Source organism: Benincasa hispida, chromosome 6 (genome assembly GCF_027475165.1).
Source record: "Benincasa hispida cultivar pf3 chromosome 6, pf3_genome.v1.1, whole genome shotgun sequence".
In the NCBI taxonomy this organism is placed as follows: Eukaryota; Viridiplantae; Streptophyta; class Magnoliopsida; order Cucurbitales; family Cucurbitaceae; genus Benincasa; species Benincasa hispida.
The window spans coordinates 15,372,976-15,385,102 of NC_143483.1; the positions used below are offsets into that span (position 1 = coordinate 15,372,976).

Here is a 12,127-nt window from a genome sequence, read left to right on the forward strand (position 1 = left end):
TCCTTGGTCGTTGTTTCCTCCCCTACTAAAGTTGGGATGATTCCTCCAATCTGGGTTGTTCTTGTTACTGAATGGGTTGTTATGGATAGAGTATACTGACTGCTGATTTGATGGAAAGACTTCCACTTAATGACTCCCTCCACATTGTATACAGCTTACTGCTGCCACTTGCATTAATGCATTGGCTTGCACTACACCCTGAGAGAGAGTTCCTTGATTTATAGCCATTGTTTGGAGGAGCAAGGTGGTTACGGCCATCTGGGTGGCAAGTGTGGTCATTTTATCCACTGGTACAATGGCGCTCTCTGTTTTCCTTCGTTCTGTTCCTCTCCCTCTATAACCATCATCAACACAGTTATCCGTATTTCGCATGATGTGATCTAGAATGACTTTTGCTTCAGTATATATTTTATCCATAAACCCTCCTGCCGCGAAGGCGTCTGCAACTGCTTGTGTTGCTCTGTCTAGGCCATTATAAAAAGTATCCATGAGGGCGCAATCGGGAATCCCAATATGCGAACATTTTTCACCAATCGTCGAAATCGCACCCATGCGGTGCTCAGAGTTTCATTTTCTGTTTGCTCAAAATTTAGCACTTCCCATCGTCTTCTTGCATTGACAGTGGGAGGGAAGAATTTCTTCATAAATCTTTTAACCAACTCATCCCATGAATTTATCTCATTTGGCTCTGATAACTTGTAGAAATACAAGTTATTTATGCTGTTTTATTTAGATTATGTGGCAAAAAGAAGGAAAAGTTGCGTCGATAGTATAAGAATTGGCTTAGAAATACGAAAATTATAAAGTGTCGTGAACACACCCACTAACCCCATTGCGATGGCGAAATGGAATGTCCAAGTCTTTGTTTTGCAAGAAATAGGTCACCGCATGCGTTAATTGCTCAAGGACAAAATGTACAACGCATCTACACAACATGCGCCAATCGATCTAGAATGAAAAATGATCAACGCAATTGAAGCGTATGCGACGATCGATCATGGATTCAAGCGATCAACAAATTTCCACCACATGCGGCGATCAACAAAAGATCAAAATAACTACACTGCATACAGCGATCGATTGAAGATGTGAAGAGCAACACATTCGCCGGACTTCTGACGTGTACAGCTTTCTGTTGTACGATTCTGACAGATTGATCGTGCAGCAAAGAGAACTTTTCCATTACGCCATGGCATGAATTATCAGAATTACACAGTGGGACCACCAATACAAGAGCCAAGGTCTATAAATAGCTTCCTAGAATTCATTACAAGAGAGGCTGGTCTGAAGAGACTTTATAGAGAAAATCTGGGAGAATGACGAGACAAGGCTGAAAGATGAGTCTATGAGCAAGATATTCTTTCCATTCCCGAAGAAGAAGCTCTGTACAAGAGGTCACTTCTACCGGGAAAGCAAGCTTGAGAGGGAAGCTTTTCACTCCATCTCATCCACACGCCGACAAGCACAACATCTTCGATCGGGATCTATGTCAAGACGTTGACACTCTTTCCGTATTTGTTTCTATTCTTTCATTCATCTACTGTGTTCATCTTTCTTTAATCTTTCATTCACAAATCATGTATCAAACACTGATCTTCAGATTTAAATATCATTATCGTCATCATTATCATCTCTCTGTTCCTTTTCATACATTTATCATTCATTTTTTCTGTCTTGTGTCCTTAATCCCCTGGGTAAAGGGGAAGAATTAAGCAAGTGAGTTAATCCTTGTTAAGGTAATCGGGTGAGTTTAGCTAAAGCATGCTCGACGGCATCTTCACCTGTGAGAGCAGAAGTGAAGATGTTATTCCAACTATCGAGAAAAGGTTGGAAGAAGGCGTTAACTAAAGCGAGAAGTATTTCTAGAGATGGAAACAACCTTGTGTTCATTACGTCCATCCCTGTTTCACCATAAACGTAAGGGAACGCGGCCAATCACTGAAAGGTGTAAGCCAAGGGAAAGTGGAACCTCAGTTGCGTCCTTAACAGGATTGACGAACTTGCGATGTCCTCGCCCTCAACTCTTTCTTTTTCTGATTCATTCACAAGACTTGTCACCGCATTCATTAGATTCTTTTGTACAACTTCGCAGCCAGTCCTTACCCTGTAACATTGGTAGTTTAGTCATTTATTTTATCATCACAATTTACTTTAATGCAATTTATTTTCATTGCAATTTACATTTTCTGCACAAACCAAATTCTTTATTCTTTATGATAAACCAGTCGCATTTACCACACTAGTATCTCATCTAAACAACAACAATCCCCGTGTTCGACCTCAGGTCATTTTGAGAAACTTGTGTTGGAATTATATTTGGTTCCAACATAAGAAAAATTGTGACATGCACTACATCATCGCATACTACGAAGCATATTACCATCAACGCATATACTTAGAACGTAGTATCGCAACAATATCTTTATCGCAAAATACTTGAGCGCATAGAGCATCATCATATTCATATTCATCATTGTGCATATGCTTAAAGATAAACTTAAAGAAATAAATCTTCATCATCAAGTTTATGGCGCCGTTGCCGGGGATCGAACCCAGGTCGCCCGCGTGATAGGCGGGAGTACTCACCACTATACTACAACGATCCTCAGCCGCCCGTGAAACTTATAATGAATGCAAGGTTGTTTCCATCTCTGGAAATACTTCTTGCTTTAGTTAATGCATTCTTCCAACCTTCTCTCGATAGGCGGAATGACATCTTCACTTCTGCTCTCACAGATGAAGATGCCGTCGAGCATGCTTTAGCTAAACTCACCCGATTACCTTAATAAGGATTAACTCACTCGTTTAATCCTTCCCTTTTACCCAGAGGATTAAGGACACAAGATGGAGAAAATGGATGATAAATGTATGGAAAGGAACAGAGAGATGATAATGATGACGATAATGATATTTAAATCTAAAGATCAGTGTTTGATACATGATTTGTGAATGAAAGATTAAAAAAATATGAACAAAGTAGATGAATGAAAGAATAGAAACAAATACGGAAAGAGTGTCAATGTCTTAACACATATCCCGATCGGAGACGTTGTGCTTGTCGGCATGTGGATGAGATGGAGTGGAAAGCTTCCCTCTCAGGCTTGCTTTCTCGGTAGAAGTGACCTCTTGCACAGAGCTTCTTCTTTGGGAATGGAAAGAATTTCTTGCTCAGAGACTCACCTTTCAGCCTTGTCTCATCGTTCTTCTAGATTTTCTCTGTAAAGTCTCTTCAGACCAGCCTCCCTTGTAATGAATTCAATGAAGCTATTTATAGACCTTGGCTCTTGTATTGGTGGTCCCACTATGTAATTCTGATAATTCCTACCATGGCATAATGGAAAAGTCCTCTCTGCTTTACGATTAATCTGTCAGAATCGTACAATAGAAAGCTGTACACGAGAAGTCCTACAAATGCGTTGCTCTTCACATCTTCGACCGATCATCGCATACAGTGTAGTTGTTTTGATCTTTTATTGATTGCCGCATGCGGTAGAAATGCGATGATTGCTTGAATCCATGATCGATCGTTGCATGTGCTTCAATTGTGTTTATCATTTTTCGTTCTAGATCGATTGGTGCATGTTATGTAGATGCGTTGTACATTTTGTCCTTGAGCAATTAATGTATGCAGTGACCTATTTCCTGTAAAACAAAGACTTGGACATTCTATTTCGCCATCGCAATGGGGTTAGTGGGTGTGTTCACGACACTTTATAATTTTCATATTTCTAAGCCAATTCTTATACTATCGATGCAACTTTTCCATTTTTTTGTTGCATAATCTAAATAAAATAGCATAAATAACTTATATTTCTACAAGTTATCAGGCTCCAACGAATAAGCCCACCTCTTTGCTTCGTCTCTAAGTGTGTATGGAAAAAGATATAGTCTGATGCCTTCTGGAGTCACGCCAAGAATGGAGAATGTGTTGCACATCTCTACAAAACTGGTCAGATGTGCATGTGGGTCCTCTCCTTGCAAACCTCCAAACTGACCCGCATTCTGAATCATTTGGAGCATGACAGGCTTAATTTCGAATCTGGCGTTCTCCTCTACTATAGGCCTTGCGATACCCGGCGAGAAGTCGTATAAATTAGGTGCCACATAGTTCCTCATGGGAATGTTACGGTCAGCGGCTAGCAAGACTAGGTCTTGTGGCGGCCATTCATTCCCCGATTCCCTTTGGGCCTCTCGTTGTTGTTCGCCATATTTCTTCTATGCCTAGTACGGTTTTGACGTGCTCTTCTGCGAAAGGTTTTCTCGATTTCTGCATCGGCGTTGAATTCTGGCTCCGTTCCTATGTTCATGCACCGCTAGCTTGCTCTTCGCTTATGCAGACTGTACGCCAAAAATCTTTCCTACAAAATATCACAAAAATATTCAGCACTAAAATTACCAAACTTGTTGGGTTTGAATTGCGGCGGACGTAAATGCATTGCTTAATCACGCTTCTCGATAATATATGCGATACTACGCTTTATAATGCTGTATGTGATGCTGCTCAAATGCGCTCGTAGTATGCGTTCATGTAGTATGTATGTGTCACAAGTTTTCTTGCATTGGAACCAAATATAATTCCACCGCAAGTTTCTCAGAGTGATCTGAGGTCGACCACAGCGATTACGATGCTAGATGCGATATTGATGTGATACACGCGACCAAAAACAAAATAATAATGCGTTGTGTTTAAAAAGTAAAATGCGTCAACAAACAAATAAATAAACAAATAAATGAATAACTGTGAAGTTGTGCAAGTGTCTGAGGGAATGCAATGGCAAGTCTTGTGAAATGTATCAAAAAGAGAATGGGTTGGGGGAAAGGACATCGGAAGTTTATCGATCTTGTTGAGGACGCAACTAAGGTTCCGCTTTCCCTTGACTTACACCTCTCAGTGATCAGCCGTGTTCCCATATCTCTATGGTGAATCAGGGATAAACATTATGAATGCAATGTTGTTTCCATCTCTAGAAATACTTCTTGCTTTAGTTAACTCATTCTATCAACCTTCTTTCGAGAGGTGGATTAACATCTTCGCTTCTGCTCTCACAGGTGAAGATGCCATTGAGCATGCGTTAGCTAAACTTAGCTGACTTCTTCAACATGGATTAACTTACTCGCTTAATCCTTCCCCTTCACCCTGGAGAGGATTAGTTACACATGATGAGAGAAATGGACGATGAATGTATGGTGGAGAATAGAGAGATGAAAATGAATATGATAATGATATTAAAAGATAAAGCATTTGTTACAGATAGATGAATGAAAGATTAGAAATGAATCACAGTTGATGAACAGAAATGAGAACAAATGCAGTCAGCGTGTCAATGTCTTGACACGGATCCCGATCGGAGTTGATTTTGCTTGCCGTGTAGGAGAAGTGAGGTGGAAACTTCCTTCTCATGATAGTTTCCCAAGTAGAAATGATCCTTGCACAGAGCTTCTCTTCGGGATTGTGAATGATTTTCTGGCTCCCGAGATTTCCTTTGGACTTGTCTCGTCTATCTCCCGGATTCTCTATGAATGTCTCTTTAGACTAGCTTCCTCTCTTTGGAATTGATGTAGCTATTTATAGAACTTAGCACCTCCTTCGTCAGTGGTCCCGCTCTGAAAAGTTTCTTATTCTGCCAAGGCTTGGTGGAAACGTCCCCTCTGCTCCACATTCAATTTGTCAAATCGTACAACAGAAAAGCTATACAATTTCAGAAATCCCCACGAATGCGTCGCTCTTTTTATCTGCGATCGATCGCCGCATGCGGTGCAAATGCGTTGATCTTTTGATGATCGATCGTCGCACGCGGTGCAAATGCATTGCTCATTTCGTCCACGATCGATCGTCACATACGGTGCGAATGCATTACTCTTTTTGTCCTCGAGCGATCGTCGCATGTGGTAATACCTATTTCCTACAAAACAAAGACTTGGACATCCCTTTTTGCCATCGCAATGGGGTAAGTGGGTGTGCTTCCGATATTTTACAACTTTTTCATTTCTAAGTCAATTTATATATGTTCGACGCAACTTTTTCCTTCTTTTTGCCACATATTCTAAATAAGATGGTATAAATAACTTGTATTTCTACAAGTTATCACCTATTGAATATTTCGAGTAGGGTTTTGAGTTGGAATAGGAGGACACTCCTCCATAAGGACGAACCGGAGGTCATCGATGATAAGTATTGTGTTTATCGTGTTCTTCCAACTAGCGTAGTTTTCGCCAGTCAGTTTGTCAACGGCTAAAAGAGCTAAAGTAGCGGTTGCCATTAATTAAAAGTTGCTAAAAACAAGAACAAACTTAAGAAGTCTACTTGCATTACCACTTTTCACACCAATTTTAGGTTTTAACAAAATAGTTATATTGTACCCTAAGTGACATCTATTTTGCAATGATGCCCCAGCGAAGCAGGACAAAAGTCACTGTTGGGGTGATCAAGTGCTCCTTCATTGGGATGAGACATTCTCAACTATTAAACAGAAACAACTGCTTGTAACTAACTCTAACAGTCACCGTTATTCGGTCCAGAATTTGTTAACAACCTTAACAATTTCGCGTAAGTGTAGCCCCCATTTTAGGCCCTAAAGTCCCGTCCTAATGCGTCCACCGTAGAGAGAAAGTAGATTAGGATAAGAGACTAAAGCAACCTTATCCTTTTCAGGAGATATGATAAGGAGTAATGCAAATAGAGCCATCCTTTAGGGGGACACTCCCAGGGTGCCTTAAGTTGATGCATGACAACGTTATCCAATCTAATGAGAGAGACCGTGGGATATATTGTCACATGTCCCACTCCCACTTACTATAAACATTCTCTCCATTCATCTTAGTATTGACCTACCCAAACACCATTCTTTAGGGGAACACTCCTAGGGTGCCACGAGACCGAGGATAGATCTCACGGTGTGAACTTTTAGGGAGAAACGTGTAGAGGTTTAAGTGAAGTATCATATACCCCAAGTACCTCCCACTAAATGTTCGACCTAGGGATTCATTAACTTAGTAAATCTGGCTATTGATTTTAACTAAGTGGGTATTTAATTTGCTCAAAAACAACTCTTGCTTTTGATAATTAAACAAGTTTGATTCAAGCCATATAAACACTTTGACAGACTTTCATCAAATTTGCATGCATGCAACAAATCTATCTAATTCACCTTTTCAGGTTGGGGTGTTTCGTTTCCGTCAGCTTAAATACCCCAGCCTAGCCAGAACCCGCCTTAGATAAAAGGTCCCTTATAGATAGATTTGGTACATATTTAATCTTTTATTAGTCAGTTTAATCCTATTAAACCGAATTAAAAGATTAAACTTAGATTACTAATCTCATTAGAACCGTAATCTTAAGCCTATCTCAATCAAATTTTAAAACTCTTTTAAAAAACATGATTAAAACCTAAGTTTGCATGCATGTCTTCCTTATTGATTTTAGTTCTAATTTCATTAATTATAACACTTATAAAAAAATGAAACTACTAAAAACATCCACATTGCCAAGTTAGACTAGGTATTCATAACTTTTATAAATTAACCTAAGTGTCATGCTTCATGCAATGTTCATTCATTACTATATATAACTCTTATATAATCTATAATGAACTAAGCATACATGTTCTCATACACCCTTATACTATAAAACTTATAATATAAAGATGATGTATGAATATGCTTAATGCATGCATATATTATAACTCTTATATTATACGATGCATGAGCATGCTTTAATGTAATTTAGTCATGCAAACTACTATATTATAACTCTTATAATATAAAGATGATGCATGAATAAATGCATAACCTATGGTGGGTTTTAAAACTATATGACATACTTTATGGCATATAATTAAACATATATCACATTCATCAAAATTAATGGACCGGGATAATTAGCCTCAAAAATCGAAAATAAAACTATTTATTACATAAACCACCGAGTCAACTGGTTCAAACAGGCGAACCAGGTCTTGAACTGCCCGGGTGAAGCCTCGTTCTTTGATCGTATAGCAGCTCCTTGTGATCGTCGAGTAACGTTGATCAAGTAGAAACGATTGTGTAGCATGGATCGAGTGCCTTAGACTATGCAATGAAATATGAAGGCCATGCGATCGTGCAGCACACATCGTGTAACGCATGCCTAAACGATCGAGTAAACGACTACTATACGATGAAGCATGATCGTCTAAACGATCGAGGATCAAGAGTCAAGTATCTTATACCGAATGATCGAGTAGCCAGTGACAATGCGATGAGCATGCTGGCCTACTCGATCGTTTGGTGCGCGCGTCTACCATGCATCATGTATCATATACTCTGCGATCATTTACCTCAGCGTCTAAGCGATTGAGTAGCCAACAACATGATCGAATAAACTCTTTACACGATCAAGTAGAACTTTCTACACGATTGTGTAGCCAAATTTAAACGATCGTTTAGCTTGGGCTACACGATGCGACCAACCCTTGGTCTCCTTCCTCGAAGTGAACAGCATCTCCATGCGTTGAAGCTTCATCATGAACGACTCAAACACACCAAACACTTTGAATACGACTCGATAGCAAAATATTTATGCCAAAAAACGTAGGGGGCCTTACAAATTAACTTTGAAATGTAAAGAAAGCTTTAAAACCAAAGGCAATCATCCCGTAACATCCATCAATTCACATCCACAACTACATCTAACACTTAAACGCATTGTAGAAACATAAACCCCACCAAGACTGCAAATGTAATTCAATACATCAATGGAATTTGGAATATCAGAACAACCTGGCTCTGATACCAATTGAAGGAACTCTAAATATAGAGAACCAATGAGCGGAAACGGATCGTTCCAAATCTCATTATGAAAGAACAAGACATTTCCAATCAAACAACAATTATGCATAACGAGTAAATTACAGCATGCTACAAAGGTAAAAACAAAGGGGATCAAGTAAACATACCCTTGAAGAACCTTTTCTTCTAGTATTTCCTCAATCGAACTCAGTAATGCGTCCCACAGCACGAATGCAACACGCCTCTGGAAAATACTCGAACAGAAACAAGTGAAACTCGATCCTTGACCCTCAAATAGAAACTTGACACTACCACGAGGCTATCTTGGTATTCTCGGTGTGAGAATTCAGGAGGTGTAGGCTCTATATGGATTTTGAAGAGGGAAGGAGAAACTGGACGATCAAGTAAGTGGGAGAAGGAAGAAATCTATCGTATAGACTTACGTACTCGATTGTTTAGCAAGTAAGTCAGTATCGTATAGTATCCTCGATCAGTCGTTTACTCTCTCAAAGCTATCGTATAACTTTTTGCTATTTGTGCCTGGATAAATAAAATAAAAACTATTTTCACTTTTATCCATTCGGTTTCCATAAACTGTCCATAACCAACTACTAAGTCAGTTATTGGAGAAAACCAAAATCAATTATCTTATAATTAATTTATTATAAATAAATATAATAGCTAATTTATCATATTATATTTATAATCTATATTTTTAATATCACATCATATGTAACATATAAACCATAGTTCTTTTTCTTCTTTATGGCATTTAATATAAATCATGTTTATATTAATTCCTCTAATCAAATAATGTATCAAACACATTAAATCAATTATATCACATATAATTGAATCAATTTAGTTATATCATATATAATCAAATTCCCTCTTGTTAATTTGAACACTTCAAACTAGCCCAAAAACTAATTCTCAACATGAATCCATTGAGCTATCAAGGGGACCTTATAAACCTACAGCTTGAAGCTCCAACGGTACGTGAATAACTAACTAAACTCTTTAATCACGATATCCACCATCTGTTAACTACTGGGCACTCCACTAAAGACCGGTAGCTGGATTCTTTGTACTAAAAATATATTTCTGTGTCCATTAGATATAACCAATCAACAGTACGATAACCCTTCACAAATCGCTCGTAAGTATAGTTGGGTCAATTCACCATTTTGCCCCTATAGTTACATCTAACTCCTTAAGTATCACTAATTCCTCTAATGAACAATACATCATAGTCCCACTATGAGTAAACCCTTCTTGTGCCAAGAGAAGGTGTGGTGTCACATTGTCAAGCCCCAGAATCAACCCTTAAGGGAGTAATTTATCTATTTACTCCTGCTTTGGGGAAAGAGTGAATTCCATCTTGTATAGCTGAGTTCTCAGCTCCTCAATCAAACGAATCCCCAAAGTGGTAGGTTTGAGTCGGCGATCTGGCCACTCGCACCCATGCAAATCAAAGGACCGCTTTCATAGGCAAGAGTTCCTAACTCACTCAGGATTAAGGTCATGTTACTTATGTCATCCTAGTGAAATGAAAGTCTCTGTCATGAACGATGTTATATAACGAGACTAAACATATCGTGGTCCGATCTTATACAAACTCCTTTATATAGAGCATCCTCATTCGTATGTCTAATACATGAATGGTCAGGATCAGACCATTTGTAGCACTTTACAACACTTGTAATATCTACAAAGCGGGCCACACTCATAAGGTCACCAGGATAAGGTTTCCCTCCTTTATCCATATACTACAGACCATTTAGGTTATCACTTAAAGTATGATCCACTTGTATGTCTCCACATACATGCTTAAGTTACAACAATAACCATGGATCTTAGTTTATTGATTTGTGGTTAATGAAACTAAAATATCTCATACTTTATAGACTGAAGTGGATAAAATATCTCATATTATAAATCACAAAACTGTTTATTCATACATATGTTTACAAACTACCGGACTCTACGAGATTTAGGGGATCAGCCCCAACAGTTGGATCTCAAGCAGGTTATTTGTTCACATGAGGAGGAACTGCTATACATGGCGATCAGTGAAACAGACCATAACGGTCACTTTCTCAAATCATGCTAAAATTCTTGCAATTCACGAGGCTAGTTGAGAATGTGTGTGGCTAAGGTCAATGACTCAGCACATTCGTGAAACATGTAGCTTGTCTTCTAATAAAAGTCTTCCAACAATATTATACAAAAACAACACAACTTGCATAACCCAAATCAAATGAGGATATATTAAAGGAGATAGAACAAAACATATTTTACCGAAACTTTTCTACACTCATGATCTTAAAAAAAATATGACGACATCACTGATTTGTTCGAAGGATAACCTAACAAACTTATTTATAAAGGCATTAAGAATCGTAGCTTTTGAAAAATTGGTGCACAACATTGCAATGCGGCGACTCAAAGATCTTAAGTGATGTTTTCGTGAGAGGGAGTAAATATATTGTATTCTTTTAGGAGTATATATTATATGAAATATGTACCATTTTTCCTTCACTAGGATTTTTTTCCCATTGAGTTTTTCCTAGTAAGATTTCAACGAAGCATATTTCATATATATATATATATATGGGCATCTAAGGGGGAGTATTATAAATGTCATAAAAAGAGATGTCCAATACTTAGTGTCCTAAAAGTCATGTGTCATTTTTCATGTTATCCATGTGCCTTGTAATAATTTATATTTGGTGTCCATGTAAATCCACATATTACTTGTCACTTTTCCTATTAATAGTGGCATTTGATGGATATTAAAATTATGCATATTGGTGAGAATAAAAAGAAAATTTCATATATTTTCTATTTCCATAAAATCATATTTTTTATTTCTATTATTCCTATTTCCATAAAATTATAGTTTTAGTTATTTATAAGTTTAGTTATATTTTATTATTTATTATTATTATTATATTATATTTTATTTATTTATTTATTATTGTGTCTATATATATATATATAGATATAGATATATAGATATATATTTTCTTCATATCTATTGTGCTCCATTGTGCTCAATTTCACAACACAAACATATTTTTCATTTTTCATTTTTAGAAAAGAAATACCAAACATATTTTTTCATTATTTTTAAAATAGAAAACCAAAAATAGTAACCAAAATGTTTTTCATTTTTTATTTTTTAAATACAGGTGCCAAACATTTATGAATTTTGTTTCTTAAAAACTGAAAATTAAAACAAATTTTCAAAAACCAAATAGTTATCAAATAAAGCCTAAAATTTTAATATAACCTATAAATCATTTTCACTATATATTTTGAGGTGATATATATAATATATGGCAATAAAGGTCTTCGT

At 37.3% G+C, this 12,127-nt stretch overlaps 1 non-coding gene across 1 annotated transcript; it reads right to left on the minus strand.

Annotated features, from left to right (window-relative positions):
- Positions 1–2,531: 2,531 nt before the first annotated feature.
- Positions 2,532–2,603, minus strand: TRNAD-AUC (transfer RNA aspartic acid (anticodon AUC)). The gene has a single exon. It is a non-coding gene; the product is annotated as a tRNA-Asp (tRNA).
- Positions 2,604–12,127: the final 9,524 nt, after the last annotated feature.